This window comes from Topomyia yanbarensis, chromosome 2 (genome assembly GCF_030247195.1).
Source record: "Topomyia yanbarensis strain Yona2022 chromosome 2, ASM3024719v1, whole genome shotgun sequence".
Taxonomy (NCBI): domain Eukaryota; kingdom Metazoa; phylum Arthropoda; class Insecta; order Diptera; family Culicidae; genus Topomyia; species Topomyia yanbarensis.
This window is the reverse complement of record NC_080671.1, coordinates 437,771,641-437,793,170: the sequence shown is the minus strand read 5'-3', so window position 1 is coordinate 437,793,170 and position 21,530 is coordinate 437,771,641. Positions and strand designations below refer to the sequence as shown.

At 40.7% G+C, this 21,530-nt stretch overlaps 1 protein-coding gene across 3 annotated transcripts in view; it reads right to left on the bottom strand.

The window, feature by feature from the left end:
- LOC131685570 (G protein-activated inward rectifier potassium channel 3-like) overlaps positions 1-12,856 on the bottom strand; it is a 432,523-nt gene extending 419,667 nt beyond the window's left edge. Inside the window, exon 1 of one of the 3 annotated variants that reach the window (XM_058969389.1) lies at positions 11,897-12,856. The gene's annotated coding sequence lies outside the window, so the exon portion shown is untranslated. The remainder of the gene's footprint in view (positions 1-11,896) is intronic. The other 2 variants (XM_058969391.1, XM_058969392.1) reach the window with 2 other exon arrangements.
- Positions 12,857-21,530: the final 8,674 nt, after the last annotated feature.

The following is a 21,530-nucleotide window of genomic DNA, read 5'->3' as shown; positions in this document are numbered from 1 at the left end:
ACGGCTTTGTTCACACAGTCTAAGGTATGATTATTGACGGCGGATAATTTGTTCTCGGAAAGGTAACTGTAATGAATAAAATATTTTTACCGGCAAGTAGAGTAGTTATATAGAACATTCAAAAACGCTTTGTTCTGATGGTGATCCAACCAATGCGGATGAACGATGTTGCGGCGGTCACTGATTATCATTGATAAATGAGGGATAATCATTATTGTCTGACATTGCTGCGGTGTCGCAAGTGTCGGCGAAACATGGTCCCACGTAGGCGCGATAAAATTTTGCTCTTTGACAAGTATGCATGCACGGTCGCTGGACAGACGGGTATACTGAAATAATTAACATTGGGAAACAAATAATAATTTATGTTTGTATCTTTCTTATATCATTCACAAGCTATCGTCACATACCTGTACATATGTGTTAGCTCATGAGCGCTAACTACTGAAGGGAGGTGAAGAAGACTACAAATGACCTTCAAGGTTAAAAAGGCAAATAAACAGCCAATAATTGCAGAAGACCGGTTTAGAATACCAATTACAGAGTGCTACAGTGATTTTGACTTTTCAAATGACCTAGTGTACGTTGTACGTCTGTTTGAATATGTAGGGGAATACCGTAAAAATTGGGTCATCGTTTCGGTCGACCAATTGCGATTTTGATTTTTCCCGTGCAATTCATTCCCAAATTTGGATGGTGATACCACCTATTTCTAAACTTGAAGAAATTTTCTCGGCCAAACCAACCAATGCTCACTCAGTGGTTTGAAAATGACGAAAAAAATTCTCAGAATTGGAGAATATAATATACCCTCGATAATGTTAACACCTGGGAGGAAGAAACGAAGCCTAAAGTTTACACATCAAATGCATTTCTAGCTAAGGGGTTTTGGGGGTTTGACCCACCCCCTCCCCACCTAAATTATTTTGCTTGAAGAAAAATTTATAGTTTCGCTGATTAATTTAATTTTCTACTAGTTTATCAAATGGACGTATCTAAGAAAGAGAGATTCTCTTTTTTAACTTTCTCTTTTGATTATTGCAGCAACACTTTTCAATTATTTCACAATATCATTGATGATTGTTTTGTCTACCATATTATCAAAAGAGTTTACTGATCAGATTTCAAATTGTGATTGGATCACCTTTAAAAGGTTGTATCAAAATTTTGACTAGGGACAATCTTTCGAATGGGAAGTTCAGCTTTTCAACGACACAGTAGAAAATGGAGAATGGCGCAGACGTATGACAAGCAGTACCAAGTATACAAACATGCTGACACTGGAAGGCTGATAAAACACTGCACTCTGCAGATTACAGCTGACTGGACATGTAGCGCGAATGTTGGAAGAGAGACCAGCTACAGTTGTGCTCAGCAGCAAATCTGGAAGAGGTGGTCGACATCGGGGCAGACAACATACTAGCTGGTTGTGTGCAATCGAGGAATATTCGCGCGGCGGCGTTCAAGAAGACTGTAGATCAAGTAACCCGAAAATCTAAAACACATTAGGTCATGATTTGGAGTACCTGGTATTGAGAGGAATAGTCAGACGCAAATAATAACGAAAATAGTTCCCTCCAAAAATTTTCATTTGTCATTATTCAGTTTCGCTTTCCAGATATACCTTGAACACGTGATTGAAAATGAATTGGAATTATTACAGGCACGTAACCAGAGGGAGGCTAGGGGGCTAAGGCCCCTCCCGAAACTTATCTGAAAAAAATAGTTTTTTAACAAAATTTCGACTAATCCTAAACATCTTGTAATACGCTTTCGTCTAGTGAATACTCCAGAACTGGTTCGAACATCTTAACGTGAAAATGCTGTAGAAGATATTATATAGAACACTGTGCGATAAAATTTCTAAAAGCGATTCTAGCCCGCTATTGATTGCTACTAACATGAACAACAGATAATTACTTGTGCAGGTAGTCAATAAAATTTAAACGGTTTGTGAATCTAGTCATGAGACTTTGTGGTGTTTTCATGTTAGCAAGAATTAAGTACGTATACAGTATACAGTAATATAGGCCAAAATGTTTAAGGGGAGATTCTCATTCAAAAGTTTCAAAAAATTGACTTTTATTCGTTACATTTTCTGAAAGGTGTGTGTCTACTATACAGTACCAAACGGGTTTTTCCATTCGCGCACCACCAAAACAGTTTTCACAAGCCATCGCTCGAAGTGGCGTCCAGGCCGCCATGCAACGTTCTCGGCCCGAGACGCTCTCCACAGGCAGAAACCCTTTCATGGCGCTATGCACGTTCCCAGAATGACTCTGTATATGCGTACACGTCCCGAGAACGCGCTTAATTTTTTTATCTGTAGAGGTATCACCAAAACAACCACAGAAAATAGTGAAAAATGTTGGTCAAAACTATCAAAGCCATACCCTAGTCGGCCATATTGGAATCGTCATCTTTACCTTGCTGATCCTGACACACATTAGGGGAACTGGGGGTAAGCCCGACACCCCACGATTTTTCCCAGATATCAAATTTTAAATCATACAATAATGACAGGATATTATTAGTACGATTATTTTAGGCATTTCGGCAGGGCCGTCGAGATGGTAGGGGGGACGGGATGGATGTGTTGAAGGTAGTTTCCATTTAACCACGGCAAAAATTACAACTCATTGATAGGTTTTTTATACTCAAATTTAAGTTGAATTTACCTAATTTTGAGTTCACCCCAAACAACTCAAAAGTACCTTCCTCCACGGAAGACCTCGACTGAGTCGAATCTCTCTTTTTGTTTTTAACAACACTAGTAAGTGCGAAAGCGACGCTCAACTCAAAAGTACGTTAAAAGAACTTATTCTGCAGGTTGTTTTATTTAACCGTGTACTGTGTGAAACGAACAGCGGTTCCTGTCATTCACTCATCGCTACACAGTGACTGGCAAAAATGACTGTTTTTATTTTCCATCGTACAGCGCACGTCTAATTGCGTAAATTTATAAATTTTTTTCGGAAATTTCAACTTCTAGCAGAGAAAATCGTATTAATTTTAATCAATATGGATACGGTAAGTTAAAATTACTCTCTACATTAATGTTTACTAACGCTTAAACCTCTTTTACAGAACGCGAATACCACAGTTCCAATTGCTCTCAGAATTGAACGTGATGGTAAGCTGATTCAACAATCTGTGATCGAAGTTGAGCTACACGAATCGTTCTTCGATTTAATACAGCGGGAAATCGATTTACCCATGGGGCAGAGCAAATAGAAATTGTATATGCTGGAGCACAATCGTTCCAACTTAAAGAACTGTATAAAATTTCAGCCACGAATAGAATATCTGATTCTATCACAGCAATTGGTGCTTGCACAAAAGTATTGTGCATCCTGAAGTCAGATATTCCTAAACGACGAACCAGTACAAATGTTTTTGATAAAATGATGAACTGTGCCGCGGTTTTAAAACTGCCGGATAAACGACCGGAGCAAGACGGTCGAACGGCAATTTATAATCGCCTCGTTGTTTATTTGGAGCAGAACAAAGTGGGTTTTCGCATATATCAGAAATCAGATATGGAACCATTCATGACAACAGTCGTCACGACATTATGGCAATTAGATGGCCATTGGCATAAATTTTCTGTTGCGTCGAATGTATCGAAACCTCCGGAAACGCTACACTTTATTCCGCCTAATCAAGAGACGTACCGTGTTTTATACCATGGAACTCACAAAAAAAGACCATCCCGCAAATCAAACTGAATGAGCTAGTCTTTAATGACGAAAGATTAGAACAACTAATGACGAAGCGTTTTCTGCAGTCACACAGCTGGAAAGTCGTGTTTGATGATGTTTTGCAACTTAAGAAAGCAATTTCGGACTACATTCGACACATTACCAGAGCGATTGACAGCAAGGTACTACTCAAGCTACTGTCCCAGTATCTCGAGAAAATCGTGTTTTGAAGATCATTCCTCCATGCGGGAAGCGAGACGAGCTAACGGGGCTCCGGTATAAATGTCTAGAGCAACACCTGTCTGAACTTCCGGAGTATTCGGAAATAAATATTGTGTTTTTCGCCCCAACCGAGCGTAGGTTGAAGCATAAGTTCATTGCTGGACTATGTTTAAGTTTTCCTGTACAGCTCTACAGGTCGTTCAAACCGAACGGAACATTTATTTGGAAAGTGTCGAAAGAAGAGAATTCAATCGCTTCGGCAATCGTAATTAGCAGAATAGAATTGAACCTCGAATCACGTCTGAAGCAGGATAAAATCAAGCGGATTTCCGAAGTGTATAGTGGAACAAATAGAAAAGTTCAATAATTTGTCTCTGCAATAGAAGGTAAATTAAAGTACATATTTATGTCACATAAACCAACCTACATAACCAACTTCTGTTGCAGACGACGACAGTGAGCTGGACAATTCACTGCAAGCAGGATACAAGCTACTACTGGAAGAAGGGTATGAAATACCCGAGGTATTAGAGCTGGAATGCGAAACAAAAGCTTCATCAGGAGGAAAATTCGCGAACTTCTGGAAAACAGCCGAAAAGGTTTTAGCTGCCAACGATTATACTATCGCCGAGGAACGTCGCCATGGAGAAATAACATGGATATCACCTCTCTGTGTGTCACTCCAAGATTTGATGCAGAAGTGTGAAAATGAGATGCAGAAAATGTTCCCGAATTCTGATCACAATTTCGTACCATCGTATGAGTATTTTCGGTTACAGTTTGTTCCACGTAACAACAACTCTGAAGTTGCGAAGCGGTACTATGGTCGTTTCAACGTTAAATTCGGGTTACAAAAACGAACACTTCACAAAGCTCATGTCGATCAGCATTTCGGAGCAAAGCAGTTTCAATATCTGAAAATGATGGCAGGTTTGTTAAAAAGGATTCAGATTCTTACGAGATTTACAACGAAACACTCTTTGCAGGCATGTTTTCGGATAGCGCGTTGATATTTTTTTTTTCTTGATGATAAAGCTTCTATTCCCGTGGGGTTTTTGCTACACGCCGTCAAAGGCAAGTGTTGATGGCTGGTTTAGACGAAAAGGGTTTAAACGCAATGGATCACGATAATATCCCGCAGCACATCGTGCCATCCGTAACTATCAAACTTGTTCCGCCTTGAGAGCTCACCGATTCGTGGTATCACGGACAGCCTACGATAATATTGAAGGATGCTATTTTTGAACCATGCTTTCCGTGATGCGGCGGAAATTGTTAAAAATCTTGTTCTTGCCGACTATTCGAAGCCGATGATGTTTTTTGGAATGGATGGAGGTCCAGATCATAATGTGACGTCAATTCAAATCATTTTAAGCTACATGTCATTATTTTTTGAGCTTGATCTTGGTTTTTTGGCTGCTGTACGAACACCATCAAATTTTTCAGTTATAAACCCAGCTGAACGGTTTATGAGCATTGCCAGCATTGCATTAGTTGGAGTTTCATTGGCTAGGAATCACCTCGGAAGTAACGAAAAAAAGTGCGCTCTTTTATGAGTAAGAAACAGTAGAGGGATGCACAGCAGAGGCATCCGGAAGTTGATTTTCGTCAACTAGCTCTTGACGGAACGAAGGATGCAAGAATGCTGTTAACCGAACGGTTCCAAAGGTTAACATATAAAGACGAAAAAGTGTTGATTGAACAACCTGCTTCCTCAGTCGAGATCGATGAACTGAAACAGTTGATTAATAATCGGTGGCCAGAGCTTGATTTTTCCAAACATCTACTCAAGGCTAATGTGATGAGCATTCCGGAGATGAAAGATTTTGTATCCAAACACGTACGCTGTGCAAAAAAATATACTATCCAAATTTAAAAAAAGCAAAGATGCAGCGTACCGGTACCATTAGAGCATCAGATTATCTTCAGAGGTTTTCGATAACAAAAATTGGCTACCGAGTCCCGAGCTTGTAGGTGAACAATTTTTAAACTTTACCGATGCTTTTGGGCGGGAACCCACAGATAAAGACGTTCCGAGTGCCAGTACAGCAACATCAACCTACACTAGTAATCTTCCGAAAGCTCTATTCCCTTTGGGCCACACCCGAGCACGATTAATTGTCCGATGTACTGAGTGTGAATTTCCGCGAATGTTGTACACGAGATATGCCATTGAAAAAAGCACCCCCCCCTTGATTATTTACAAGGATAGAGACAAAAACTTCGGAAATAATTTACTTTCTCAATTTAAGTGAATTTTTCCATTTTTTTCTCTTATTTCATATCTGCTTTGTTTGTTTATTTTTCCATTTCATCTAGGTTTTGCATTCTTTCTATTTTTTCATTCTATCTAATTGTACCTTTTTTGTATATTTTGTTCCATATTTTTCTTTTTTTAACCATTTTTGCTTCCCTTTTAAAATTTGTCCAACTTTTTGTATTTACTCCAATTTTTACATTTGTTTCATTCTTTTCATGTTTTTTTCGTTTTATCTATCGTTTTATTCGTTTCTTTTGAATTTGTTTGTTTAACCGATTTAATTAAATTTATTTAATTTATTTAACTAAACTTTTATTATCTATTATTTCTTTTTATTTTTTCATATCTTCCAATAAATTTATTTTAGGTTTACCTCATTTGCTCATTAATTTTTTTTCTATTTCTTTCGTTTTAATTTGTTTCGTTTTGTGAAATTTACTGTTTTCTATTTATCAGTTTTGAAATATATGCTTTTCTTTGTTATGGATTTTTTCAATATTCTTCCATTTTTGTTTATTGGTATGTTCCATTACCTTTAGTATTTTCCTTTTTTACCCATTTAAACAATTATGAATTTCCTGTTTTCTATTTTGTTACTTATTTTATTGGAATATTTTTCCTATTTTTTTATCTTTATTTTTTGAATGTTTTCGGTTTTCTATTTCATGAAATTTTTCTCACTTTTACTTTATATAGATTTATTCATTTTTAGCCCATTTTTAATTTTCTCTTGTTTTTCTTTGTGATAATATTTTTGTTTTTTAATTTCTTCTAGAATTATCATTTTTACCCATTAAAACCATTTTGATTTTACATGTTTTCTACGATTTCACTATCGTCTGTTTTGGGCTATTTCCACTTGTTCCTGTTTTCGTCCAATTGTTCTCATTAATTTTCATTTCTATCAGTTCTTTAAAAAATAACTTGTCCATTTTCAGATTTTTCGTAGTCATTTTATTTTGATCTTTTTATTCCATTCTCTTTTGAAATGATATTGATGAAAAAATTTCATTGACCGTCGGATTATTGATCAACAGTCTTCCGAAAATTCACAACACGAACCGGATAGCTTACTACGAAGCGTGCGTCACTTTCAAGTGAATGAGTCCTAGTAACACCGTATATAATCTGCTTGCAGAACAGCTCTTCCTCGTTAGAATGGCTATACAAGTGGCAATAAAGCTCGAAAGAATTACTTGAGAAAACCCGTACCATAGTATAAACCATGCGTTAAACATTATTTATTCATAACACCACGCATTCGAATGCTACGCGATGAAACTACAGAAAGCAAACGTTTGCATCACACATACACATACACACATACACATAATTGCACTTTATCACACATACACAATACATTTTTAATGGAAAAAATGGGACAAAAAGCCCCTATGGGTTGTCGGTCTTACGCGCAGCGTTTTTAAAATGTCATTTTTCTCCATTTTTTCCATTTAATGAATTAAATTTTTTGAAACGCTGAAAAAAATATATTTTGTTAAGAACCACCTAAACAAGGATTATGCACAGAATATACAATTTTAGGAGCTTTGTGGAATTTTAGAAAAATTATTGCGCTTAAGGCGTCGGACTTGCCCCGCGGTCCCCTAACTCAAATTCTTGTTTATAAATCACAAAATCTTTTCTCTCGAATTTGTAAACAATATCGCTTATTTTCCAGTGGGGGTCTGCCACATTGGACCGGCCATTCTAAATTTCGAATAACCGACTTCGTAATCAGCGATGTTCAAAACTCATAATTCCAAGTAATATCGACATTCTGCAACGAACAACTCATCGAAAGCGCTCCCGAAACTTCATCTCAAAACATGATTTTTTTTAAACTACGTGCAATCCCGTTTGAAAACGGTTCAATTCAAAGACTATCATTTGACCTCTCGAAAGATTACCTTTTTCATTGGAGAACTGACCTATAAAATCTACAAACTCCCGCGATTGATCAAAGCCTGTTGAAATTACATATTGAATCAATTGTATGATACTTGGGAGTAGTACATCACACTCAACGTGCAACCTAAAGAGACTAAGATTATAGTATAATCAATAACGTAGATGGCCATGCCCATGCAGGCCAAATCTGGGATGGGAGGAATAGTAGTTCAACACTTGTGACTATTATGACCGAGGAATACTCTGCATAATTCACCAGTGTCGCAAGATAGGATTAGTATTAGTAGGTAGGGAAATGAATCAGGATATATCTTGTTAGATATTGTGATTTAGCTAAGTACTTACGCGCTCTGTCTTTTCATTTTTGATCGAAGTTTGTGCGACCTGGAGTAGCAATATGAATATTCGAATAGGCGAGGGGCGTTATAAAAAGGATAAAGCCGCGAGGAATATAATAGAGGTATCTATTCATCTAAAGACAATATGATCTTAGCAATATGTACGAAAGTCGCTCGCGATCAATTCCCGCGAATTTTAAACGAGCAATTTGAACTACGAACAGCCGGCCATCGGGAGTACAATACTTATTAACAATTAAATGATCATTTCTAAAGTTTGCAGTAAAAAGCAAGCGTACAAAAAGTATAAAAGATATCCAAAATGAATGTGAAGAAATTTACTGCGAAATGTTAATGACAATTTGGCATTTCCACTCTCCCTGTCAAACACGTTTCCACAATTAAATTAAATGCCAAATTGCAAACGACAGGCTTATTATGCATAATAAATATAACAAACGCAACGACAAGGGTTCTTGATCCATCGGAGGCCCAGAAGAAGAATGGACGGGAGAAGAGCAACACGGGCAAAGACCGACTACCATATGGGCAGTTCAAACTCGAAAGAGTGACGTAGAGTACTGCATTGGATGGTTTTGAAGAAAGACCCTACATTTTCAGACAGAGTGAAGTTCTGGAGTGTTCAAATGTTGACCACCGGTTATGAAAGAAAAAGTAGTACAAAGCTAGTGTCATAGTTTCATGAGACCTCAAGAAGTCACTTTTTGAGGTATTCGTCGATAAATATTTGTCGGTAGATGGCTCCAGATTTAATAAAAAGAAACTGGCTTATTTCGACACATCTACAGATCGCTTGCCACACAAAAAACTTGTTGTGCAATTCGGAGGTGGGGTAATTTGGCGGCTTTTCCGCGTCACATATTTTTGTCTATAGAAATGAAGACAACGAATCAATCATTTTCATAAAATTCAGTGATGTTGCCAACAGTATGCCCTTTCATGTAACGTGTTCTATTTTGCAAGATCTACCAAAATCAAAGCGGTAAAAAATGAAAACTGAAAACACTGCCAACTAGACCCGGTCTCCCCTATGTGGCCGCCTATCAAGGGAAAAAATTGTGTAGCAGACCCATTTGCTTGTAATTAATGCAACACTGTATGCATGACGCGTGGCACAAACAACCGATTATGCAGACGATCTTTGTCGAAGAAGACGCAAAGCAGTCTCGCCAAAGCCGACACTAGTGTGAAGGGACACACCATTTTGTCCCGTCCGGTGCGATTGACGTTCAAAATATTCGCCCACTGGAGCAAGGGGTCCATGAAACAGTCAATCTCGTCCTTCAGTAGAGCCACGCATACCATGTTCATATCGATACTACACCACCGATCTCACCTTTGTGACCGGGCATGTAAGCACGGTAGTTCTTCTTAAAAGTCTTGTCGCCATTTGTTTGCTAAATATCACTATTCTGAGCTTATCTAGGCGACCTTTCGAGATGTAAAGTTGAAAAATGCCTTTGCGGCACAAGAGAAAATTTCATTGAGATGGGACTTGGTTTCAATTCAAAAAAAAACAGCTTTTTTTAATTTTTAATTTTTGAAAATCTCAGTTTAAAAATTAGCGGTACCATTTTATTGTAAAAAGAAGCAAGATCCGTTGGTTGATGCATTTCTAAGACATTTGGCATAGAAAATAATATAAAAGTAGCATTTTCAAACCCCAGTACCAACTCAAATCCAGAATTTTTCAAGTCCCATCAATGCTATCTTTAAAAAAATATTTCAAGGTGGCGACGTTACATTATATCCAAAACTATCCTAAATTTTTTCCACTTTGGTCGTTTTGCGCAACCCCTTAATCATGTCCGATTGAGCTATAATTTTGCAAAGACTTTTTTGAGGTGCGAATGCTGTTGAAGTGCGTCCGAATATTGAATTCGATGGTCACCTGTTTCCCATACATGCCATTGACACCCTAACTTATAGACTTTTTTTATTTCGATTACAGAGGTCATTCGCCTCTTCGGGTTAGAAAAGTCATTTCTGAAATATTTCTAACCCTACGTGCGTGGTGGGGACTCGAACCCAGGTGCGCTGCGTACAAGGCAATCGATTTACCAACTACGCTACGCCCACCATCCATACATATAGCCTTCTGAATAGATGCCCCCTCCGTCGCCTTCAAACATCTAGCGTCAACTGATTTCATAAACATACAGTAAAAGATTTGTGATTGGAATTTACGTGAAATGCACGGCAAACATGAATTAAGTAGGGAGTAGGTGTGCCATTTCCATGTACACAACATCATCCAAGTTCAGACCCGTTTAGTAGAACTGCGTTTCGTCGTAAACTTTCAATATTTTATCATTTCATGTTAACGAAGATTGATAAATTTAAGCATTTTCGTCAAAGTAAATTAACTTTCGTTTAATTATCAAGACTAGTGAAAAATAGCACGGTTACAGGCATGAAACTCACAGATCTACGGAAAGTTTTGCAATTTTATGATTGTTCAGCCATCATGCACTTTTAATCACATTTTTTATGATATTCAAAGTATATAGCATAATAAATATTAAGCTTGGAGCATACACCAAAAACAAATAGTGAAACATCATTCCAACCAACTGAAAAACAGGGATTAACATGTAATATAATGACAAGCAACTATAAATCAGCTTTATTGTGTATGCAGATTAGTGGCCCAGGAGCATGTGACGTAAATCGCGATAACCGAAATTAATTAGTTGATTGCCATCAGTGCGCAACATCCTCCAACCGTATATCAAGATAAGTCGGTTTCGTACGAAACGCACACGATCGCCTCAAATTGGATTTCCTGTGGTTTTCTCATCCCACGTCTATCGTGCTCGTCGGATCGACCAACTAACGAGTCTTCTCTCACACCGAAATCCGTTCGTTTGCGACGACCAGTTAGGGGTTTATTCTAATTACCCGCATCATCAGAATGGCAGACAAACGTGTATACTCTAGGATTAGCGGTGATATCAACGGCGACGTTTGCTGAGCCGGTTTGATAAGTCTGCTCAGGATTGACAAGAGGCCTAAGGCAAACACCAATCTGCGGTCTACTAGCTCCACTGGAGAGAAGACAGTAAGACAGCGGGAGGTTTAATTTATTAAAACCGAATCATCGCTTTTATTTCGCGTGTTTTGTAGAACCTTGATCTAAAGAAGTGCGGCAGCGGCACAAGGAAATTAGCGCAGCTTGTTCACGTTGAATCACGCTAAACAGCGATCACAGTAGCAGCAGGAGAAGGTCACAGCATGCTGTTGGGTATATTGCTTCCCGCCCTCACGCGTACATTTACAAAAATCCATCATTTACACAGGATATCAGTTGCTAGACAACCATCAAGCGAAATCAGTGAATCTGGCAACACCATAACAGCTGATAGTGCTTAGGGAGGTCAACCAGCTGATGATGTCCCTCAACTTAAGTCGCCGATAGTTGTTAGTAAACAAACGAAACTCACCTCCCAGTTAAGCGATGGTTTCTGTCTTCTGTTAAGTAGACCAGACGTCGCCCGATTTCTATTCACCTCCTGAACTGAACTCGTTTAAATCTACACACGTAAATTTTCACCTTCGATAAAATACGATCTTGTGGGCGGTTGTTAAATCACCATTTATTCACTTTGACTTTTCGGACAATTACCGCATTCACCACCAAACGACAAACTATTTATAAACCAAACACCGCACTCTCAGCTGTGGATCAAGGCTACACTTACTCTCCCGGACACGAACACGTAAAATGCGTCGACAGCACGTTTTTCGTATAATCACAATCTCAGATGGCAACAACTAGTTGTATCCATAAAATAATCACCAATATATTCAATCAACGGGAAATTTTGAACTTCTGAACACTCACGCTGCCGCGACTCTGACCTTATAACAGGAAACAACAAAATCTGACAGCGCGAAATTTCACCTAATTAACTACCGCACACAGGTAACTACTACCCTGGCCACTCACTCGCCGGACATGTAAAGCACCCTATAAACCTTTCGAAATGCAGCGGTAAACTTCCGTTTCACGGCCCGTCAAGATCAGCCCGGCGCGCCTTGCAACCCGGCGTAACTGTCAAAAACACCCAACCCGCGCGAGCGCAAAGGCCGCGTTTCCGAAACACAAAGCAGGCGTGTCGCACAGACAAACACACACAAATGCGCAACACAAACCGTACCACCACAGCACCAGCACCACTAGCCTCGATCGGTTGTCCTTTTTGTTCCGTTTCGATGCGCGCAATTCGCCTTCGATTCGATTGTGTTTTTCCCCCAAACGCTGTAAAGCGGACCACCTATGATGGGTACCCCCGAGAGCACAAACGATGTGGATGCGATCGCGACGTTTTATCGACTAAAAGTTGGCTTCCTGACTCTGCTGCCAGTTGCTTGCTGTTTGCCGCCGACAAACTCTTGTTCTGCTACTGCCTATACTAACGTATATCTACTTGTAACATTTTGCAACAGCACCCGTCCGATTGCTACTGACGATGAAGCAGCAGCGATGATGATCGCAACGCAGCACAAAACTTTCAATGACGCACGCCCGCAAACAGTTTTGCGTACCCCTCTAACCGGTGGCGGCGGCAGCTAGCCTGTGGCGACGGAGAGTATATACCGCGTGCCGCCATCAACTGTGACGGGGGTACGTTCGCGCAGTGGTGAACGGTTTGCTCTCAGGCGGCGTGGCAAACCGTGAGAATACGACGGCGGCGTCTCGAATGTTATACCGGATTCTCATCGCAACTTCGCGCTCTGTTTATATGTAATTATAGAGAGGATAGGCAAAAAGGATCCTACGATCAAAGTTACCGATGAATCATCATCGCCTATTCGGCGGCACCCGTGGAGGTAGAACTCTCTCTATAATTTGATGCTGTTGCCGCGTGCGTTGGCTCGAGTGCAGCACGCGATTGCATGGTAGAATGAGTTCGCGACAGTTGAATGCAATGGGAACGCTTTGGATAGGAGATTTTGCACATGCTGTGTCCAAATTCGAGTAGTTGGCGTAACGATTGAGGGCTTCCGTGGCGTTTAGCTCAACTATGCTAATTTTGTCAACATTTTTAGTCAAAATGACGCTGTCTGGTTTTCTAGTTCGAAACTGCCGTATATTAAGTGAGCTTGGATTAACAGATTATTCATATACGTTGGATTCTCGTTTAACGCGATAGATGCACACGCCTAAAAAATGTCACAGTAAAATCAGCGTGTAAAATTTTCGTTACTGAAACTGTTGTAGCAAAACAGAATTTGTTTAAATTTCAGCTCGTCAATGAATAATTGTTTATATTCAGTAACTCATTTAATTCGGTGAAGTATCAAGTTTGATAGATACTATCTAGATATTGAACTTGCTAACCAGGACAAATAGGAAACTGGGTTGAATTGAAGCTTTTGAATTTTTTATTGTAATCGAAATCTGAAATTGATGGGAGAGTTACGTTGGCTTTGTTCGATAATAAAACTAATCTCGATTATCGCTGCGATGGTAGTAATAACAGATTTACTTCCTTGGATATTGCCTTAATGATTCTTTCTGATATGGCAAGACGTCGGATTCTCTTTCCGATCAACCTAGGATGGTCTAAGACAGACCCATGCGCAGGGGGGGGGGGGGGGGGTTGGTGGTTCAAAGCCCCCCATGACGATTTTGCATTACTTTTAAAAATTTATAACCTTCCTGTTCAGGAAAAAAATAAACTGCATTTGAGCTCGGTCACTCTTCATTCACAAGTCAATGAAGAAACCAAGGACGAAACTTTGCGAGGGAGTCTGGAAAGGGATGTATATCAAGTTGGACGGCTTCTCTAAAGGATCGGGTCACGTTTCGACAAGCTTCTATATTAGCAACAGTAGGGAGTAGACAGCAGAAGTCGGACAACGGGCTAGCAACGGCAGCTAAGCAGGAAAAACAGGAAGTTGGAGAAAATTGGGATATCGTTGTCTAGAGAAATTTCATCGCCGATGATTTTTTCGTTGGAGTGGCAGCGAAATGGGTCGCAAAAATGGGCATCGGTGTAGGGTGAAATACCGCCGCCGAGAAGTTCTCAGCACTAGCTAGCAGATAAATAGGAACGACTAGCACCAAAAAGGATAAGAAGTCCGGCGAAGGTGGTTGTAAACAGAAGTAAATCCTTATGGTCGACACCTCCGGACCGGTTGATGTCTCAACAGGTGACGATATTTGCGAAGGTTGGACAGCAAATAAGGAAAAGTAGCTATGGATAAAAACATGACTATTAACACATAACAAAATAAGCAAGAACACAATCCCTACTAAAGCAGTACTTAACGGTTGCCCCGGATGGATAAGGATTACGAGACACAAGAAGTTTAGGTTTAGTCGGTTGGCCTAACAACTACTACAAACCAATCCGAATCTACCACGAGCCAGCAGGCAGCGCACAGTGGTCGGAAATCCCAAAAACGTGAACTTAATTCATTAGAGGCCAAACCATCGAATATATTCACAGGGTGTCTTTGCAGGAATTGTTCGTATGAACATTCCTCACAATCTGATAAAAATTAAATTGAGGCATGGCTTACTATGATTGAACTAGAAAAATTCACTTTTTATACTGACTATGAAGAAAGTTGGTGTCTTCGACAAAGTTTTCGAAATGCTCATAATGAAGAATTTTGTTGAACAACTTGAACTTTTAGGACTTAAGGTTATCGATTCACAAAGCGTTTTCTCCTTTAAATTTAGTTTTTTAATAAAACTTTTTTCACTGTGACTTTTCGTGCAAACGATGTTCCAGACAAATGTTGTAGTATTAAAACCACATAATATTGTTGAAGACTGCATGTATAAATTAAATTATGTTCAATGTAAAAATATTGTTGAAGGTTTCATGTAAAAATTTAACCTGAATTCGGCGGCACGGCGCACACCTTTTGTAAAAATACTCATTTGTTTTAGGATTGTTGAAGAATTTTAATTTTTTTACTCCAAACCAAAATGGACGAGCAGGCACTATTTTCAATGTCCAGACTACGCATAATAAAGGTAAGAAAGTTTGTTGCGTGGCACTCTAGAACCCTATGAATAGGGTAAGCTCAATTTGTAATGTTTTTTTTTACTTTTTCCACGTAAAAATCAACGATTTCGGTTTTTTTTCGTAAAATTTTGCAATTAATGGAAAAAAATGTTAAAATCATCAACAACTTTGAAACGAATGAGTATTTTTACTTACAGTCTTCAACAATACTATGTGGTTCTAATGCCTACACATTCGTTTGGAACATGATTTGCAAGTCACAGTGGAAAAAGTTATATTAAAAAAAAACTAAATTTAAGGGTGTTGTCATAAAAAACGCTTTATAAATCGATAACTTTAAGTCCTACAAGTTCAAGTTGTTCAACAAAATTCTTCATTCCGAGCATTTCTAAAACTTTGTCGAAGATACCAACTTTCTACCTTCTCAGCATAAAAAGTTAATTTTTTTTAGTTTGATCGCTGTAAACCATGCCTAATTTTAATTTTTATCAGGTTGTGGGGAAAATTCTTAAGAACAATTCGTCTAAAAATACCCTGTGAATATATTCGATGGTTTGGCCTCTAGTGAATTAACTTCACGTTTTTGGGGTTTCCGACCACTATGCAGCGGCGTCTTTAGATGACTCCTTCTCGATAACAAACAGTTACCCAATTTGTTGAGCTGAGTCGTTTGGTTCACAAGACTAGGTCCAGGCCTCTGAAAAAATCTTCAAAGTTTGAGGGTTTCTGTACGTTTCTTTTAAAATAAGCATTAAAAAATCGAACCCCTCCCCCCACTTGAGAATTTCTGCGCACCGTCCCGATTTAGTTGGCCTTAATGAAATGCTAAGATGAGAGCGGTGGTGGTATGCTATTTTCGTTCATTCCCCACCTATTTCCATAGGGCGATTAAACTAAAACACTATCTTTAAAATGCGCCATCTTGGATATTCAACTATTTGTCCGATCTTTATTATTACAAATGGTCAAATTGTCTTTATTTTAATATCATCGCAATTGCACATATTTTGTCGCATGTAATTTTGAGTGTTCGTTGATTTGATTAAATTGTAAGGGAACACATACCCGCCAGGTTTGTGCCAATCGAGCTAACATTTCTTTGGGCTGATCAAACTAATTGCTTTGTTTGTTTAATGTTTATTTGACCAAGGGAACTAATCCACAGGGCATTAAATGTACGTGACAAGAATACGCATGGTCTCGTCTGAGTGGAATGATGGCCGTTGAATTACGTAGGATGCAGAATCGAAGCCCAGTTACCAATTTGTGGCATGTGGCATCATAATAATGTTTTTGTCATTGTATTGACCAAGTGTCCACTAGAAGGGTGATATCACTTAGGTTAGGTATTAATAAAGTACGCACTCGTGAAGTTGCTAGTATGTCCGTCATACAAAGTAAGGTTTTCAGTACCGTTAATGCTTATTTTCGTCCACCCAAAATTATTTCATATTCTCCTAGCGAAATCAATCGATATTTCTTTAGTTGTAGCTTCGATTTTATATCCACTTTTAATTCTTTTTCTTGTCAAAAAGTTTTATTGCTTTTCCGTAGGCAGGTTTTGACAGCAACACCAGCTTCTAAATTTTCCATCTATCCGGGAAGTAGCCTGCGTTAAGTCATTTATGTAGAACTATCCTGAACATGTCCGGAATCGCTAGGATTACGGTCTTCAGTACCACGTTGGGGATACCATCTGGAGCGGGACATTTCTTCGCTTTCAGCCCTGTCAAGCAACCAGTTTGGTTTTCAAAAGGGTAAGTCCACGATGGACGCTATCAACTCAATGATAAAGACTGCCTAGATAGCGATCCAACAGAAAAAGCGAAGCATTCGATACTGTGCGTTAGTGACACTTGACGTGAAGAACGCATTCAACATCGCAAGCTAGGATGCCATCGCGCTCTCGTTACACCGGCTTAGCCTACCGGTGGATCTGTACCGGCGCTTGGAAAGTTACTTCCAGAACCGTGTACTGCTATACGAAACCGATGCCGGTCAGAAAAGGGTTCCTATTACCGCCGGAGTCCCGCAGGGCTCGGTCCTAGGCCCGGTATTATGGAACCTAATGTATGACGGGGTTCTGAGACTAAAGTTCCCTCCTGGGATCAAGATCGTCGGCTTTGCCGACGAGGTAACCTTGGAGGTATAAAGCGAGTCAATTCCCGAGGTAGAACTGACCGCAGAACACGCGATCAACACTGTGGCGGAATGGATGAGCGCGAGAGGTCTGGAGCTCGCTCAGCATAAGACGGAGGTGGTTATCGTCAACAACCGCAAGTCGGGACAACATGCAGTTATCCAGGTGGGAGAAGTCGCGATCACTTCACAGCGGAGTCTGAAGTCTCTCTGAGTCATCATAGACGACAAACTGACCTTCGGCAGCCACGTCGACTATACATGCAAGAGAGCGTCGACTGCTGTTGCGGCACTATCGAGGATGATGTCCAACAGCTCAAATGTGTACGCCAGTAGACGTAGGCTACTGGTAGGCATTGCCGTATCTATCCTCAGGTACGGCGGCCCGTCCTGGTCAAGAGCAGTGAGGGTAACCAGTTAACTGCAGAAACTGTAGAGCACCTACCGCGTGATGTACCTCAGAGTGATATCTGTTTACCGCACGGTATCACACATGCATGTGTTTTCAGACAACAAGTTTAGCAAAAAGTTGTTTGGAGTCGGTAAAAGACCATGCTGATGTAGCTTCTCAGAAAGAATTTTAATAGAAACTGAATTAAAAGTTCCCTTAATATCCAACAAAACTGTTGCCATCTGCTCTTCGCTAGCGTAGGCCATTTGAATTTCTGTTGAGAGCAACGCTAGGCAGTCGTTCGCCCCTTTGCCTTTGCGAAAGCCAAATTGTGTATCTGACAGTAAGTCATTTGCTTCGACCCAATTGTCGAGGTGAAAGAAGATCGTTTTCTCGAACAACTTTCGGATACAGGACAGCATTGCAATCGGTCGATACGAGTTGTGATCGGAGGCTGGTTTTCCTGGTTTTTGGATGGCGATGAACTTCATTTGCCTCAAATCTGTAACCATGAAGTGTTACAATTTACCAAAATTATTGCAAGAAAACAAAATAGCAATTTTCAACGCTTTGGTATGCGCGGGAGTAGGGATGAGGTTTTAGAACCCTATTTGCTCGCGGCGATGCAAACCAGTGGGAAGCAAAATTAAAAACCCCAACAGGTGGCTTTCGGGGAGTGAGATGAGATGAGAGGAAAATTAGACGAGTGGACCGGATGCTGGTTGGGGAACAGGACTGAAAGGAGAGGATCGAAAGCCTAGTTGGAGCCAAGAAAACGAGACTCTTATACCTAGACCGTGGAAGTGAACGCACCTAAAAGTCAAAGTTTAGCGCTAAGTGTTTAATAAGGACGTTAGGTAGGCTGCCCCGGTCACTTCACAGGAAATGTGGAGTTTAGCGAAGACCTGACAAAGAGACTTGCCGTCATCGTGCCCTGTGCCGGAACGGCTAACAAGTAAAGGAGACCGTCGTCGCTGATCCTGGTGGAAAAATCACGCTTCAACTTCCATCTGCTAATCGCCAAGGACGAGGTGGTCTGCGAACCGCGATAGACTGTCCAGAGAGTCCTCAACTTACCCGGTATTAGTACCTCTGGAGAAACCAGTTCGCCTCATGGTCGTGATTCGCAAGACCTTGAAGTAACCATACGCTACCCAACCTAGGCTCTCGCATTGCCCCGCCGCGTGCTACGGTGAAGGAAAACCGTCGTTTGCAACAAGTGGCCATCGCGACAAGGACCAAAGCCGCTCTATCGCCAACCGTCTGTGACCGTTCCGCTACGAACTGCGCTCCGCCGCCATCGCCCCATTTCACCACCGTCACGGCCGCCGCCGTGTTCGACCATCAACTAATAAAGTCATCGTCATCTTGTTCTGAGTGAGTAATAGAACATTTAAAACTAACCCCCGTCTCGTTATTAACAAAGTCCGTACGCCTCCCCACAACCTCTTTAACGACCCTGGGACTCGAGGACCCAAAAGAGGCCTTTCGCGCCCGCCCCGCCGGCTGCCATTGGTCTGACCAGTAGCTTGGGGTTTAGATCGATTCCTCTTCCGGGTCTCGGAAAGCAATCCTCGAGGGCTAAGAGAGCCGTACCAGATAATGTTACCCTCAAGAAACTTATTAAATAAATTCAACAAGCATCTCTTGGCAGGGTGTGGCAGATTCTTTTACAAGCTAAATTTGATTATTGTTACATGATAGGAGAGCAAGTGAGAACTCCACCATCGAAAACGGTGTTTCGTTCGCGTTATCGCGAGGGGACGCGGCGCGGTAGATTTTCTGTGCCGGGGCGGAATCCGGACAAACCATCTTGGTGAAATCGAATATCCAATGGTTTGAATATTTCCCGCTCTGTTTCGGTTTCGTAATCCAAAGAGTGTTCATCGATGTTTCTTTCGTTAGTTCGTCAACGAACCGGCGCCAGTAGCTACGTTTCTTGGCTTTAATCAAACTCTTCATTCGCGTTTCCAACATCACGTGCTGTCTATAGCTAGTGGGTCGTCGGAAGGTCTTATACAAGACGGCCTTCTCCGCGTACACGTCTAAGCACTCTTTGTCCCACCACGGGTTGGGAAGACGCACGCGAGAGCTCACGTTTTGTACGCGTTTAGTCTGAACTTGAATCGCGGGATCGAGAATCAAGCCCACCAGGTACCCGTACTTTTCCTCTGGAGGAAGCTCTTGTGCGGACTAGATTTTGCGGATATTGCAGACGCGTAGCTCTTCTAATCAATATTTCGTGTGAAATCATGCGAAATATTGATTGAATTCGGTGGCCCTGAACCGTTGGCAATAGTAATTACGATTGACAGATGGTCGCTACCATGGGGATCAGGGATCAACTTCCACATGCAATCTAACGGCAGCGATGTCAAGCAGAGAGACCAGTACAAAGCGCTCGGGCGATTGGGGTGCCAGAATCCGTGTCGTTTCACCCCCGTTGTCACAAAGCTCATGGATTGATGTGGATCGATTTGAAATCACCTAAAACTAACCAAGATGCGGGAAGGAATTCCGCAATATCACAAAGCCGTCGGTGGCCAACTGAGGCTCTAGAGGGAATGTAGTTGGAAGCAAGGCAAGGGCTTAGCCTTTAATTCTAGTATGGCAAGCGACAACTTCAATCCTGGTATCGAAGGTAGGTCGATTCGATTGAAAGAATACAACTTTTTGATCCTCGAAAAGTAAGTTTTCCGTAAGTATTCTCGATCTAACCGAAGAATGTTAAAAACGTGGAAGTTGAGGTATATTTCTGAAGTAAGCTATGTTCCGAATAATGCAAATGTATCGTCTTTCAAATTATTTATTAAAATTTCAAAAAATTGACTGTCCACAATTCCACTGTAGAATAGTGATCAAATCCGTGAACTTGTTCGACGAACTAGGAGGAGCCATTTTGTAGTCAACTGCATCAAGAATGCTTTCACTGCGGGGAGAAAGCTTATCAAGATGCTCTTAAGAGGATCAGAAATGTTGAAAGCTGTAAAAATACGGTCCTCAATATAATAGAAATTCATTAAGCCAGTACTGGATTCTTTCTCTGGTTGGGATATGGTGTTTTGATGTCCCAAGAAGGGCTGGGACTCCTCTTCTGAGCTCTGAGACACTTGTCGACATTCCTTCCACAAGAACCATCCACATGTTTCCCACCACGAGCCTTATTGCTACAATTGGAGGCTGTATGTACCAGTTGTTTGTAATAAGTGCAGTTCCTTACCCACGACACCAAAATGCGAACAGATAGATGAACCTTGTCAAAGAGAAGATAGTTAGACCCGGCGAAAGTCACCTGAAGAGAGTCTAAATTGACATATATTATCTTTCCGTCAGCTGCGACTGATGTTGAATGCAAACGTTTGAGGTCCCTAAAACAACCAGCCCCATGAGCCAGCAGATCCGCGCATTTCAAACTCAAATCGTAGACAACCCCACAGATTTCAACCCAATTAGTTGGTACACACACCCAGGTTTTTTTACGCGGGGATACGTACTGCGTAAAAACCGCGTTAATTGGAAAATCCGCGTAAAAACCGCGTTAATTCGAAAATCCGCGTAAAA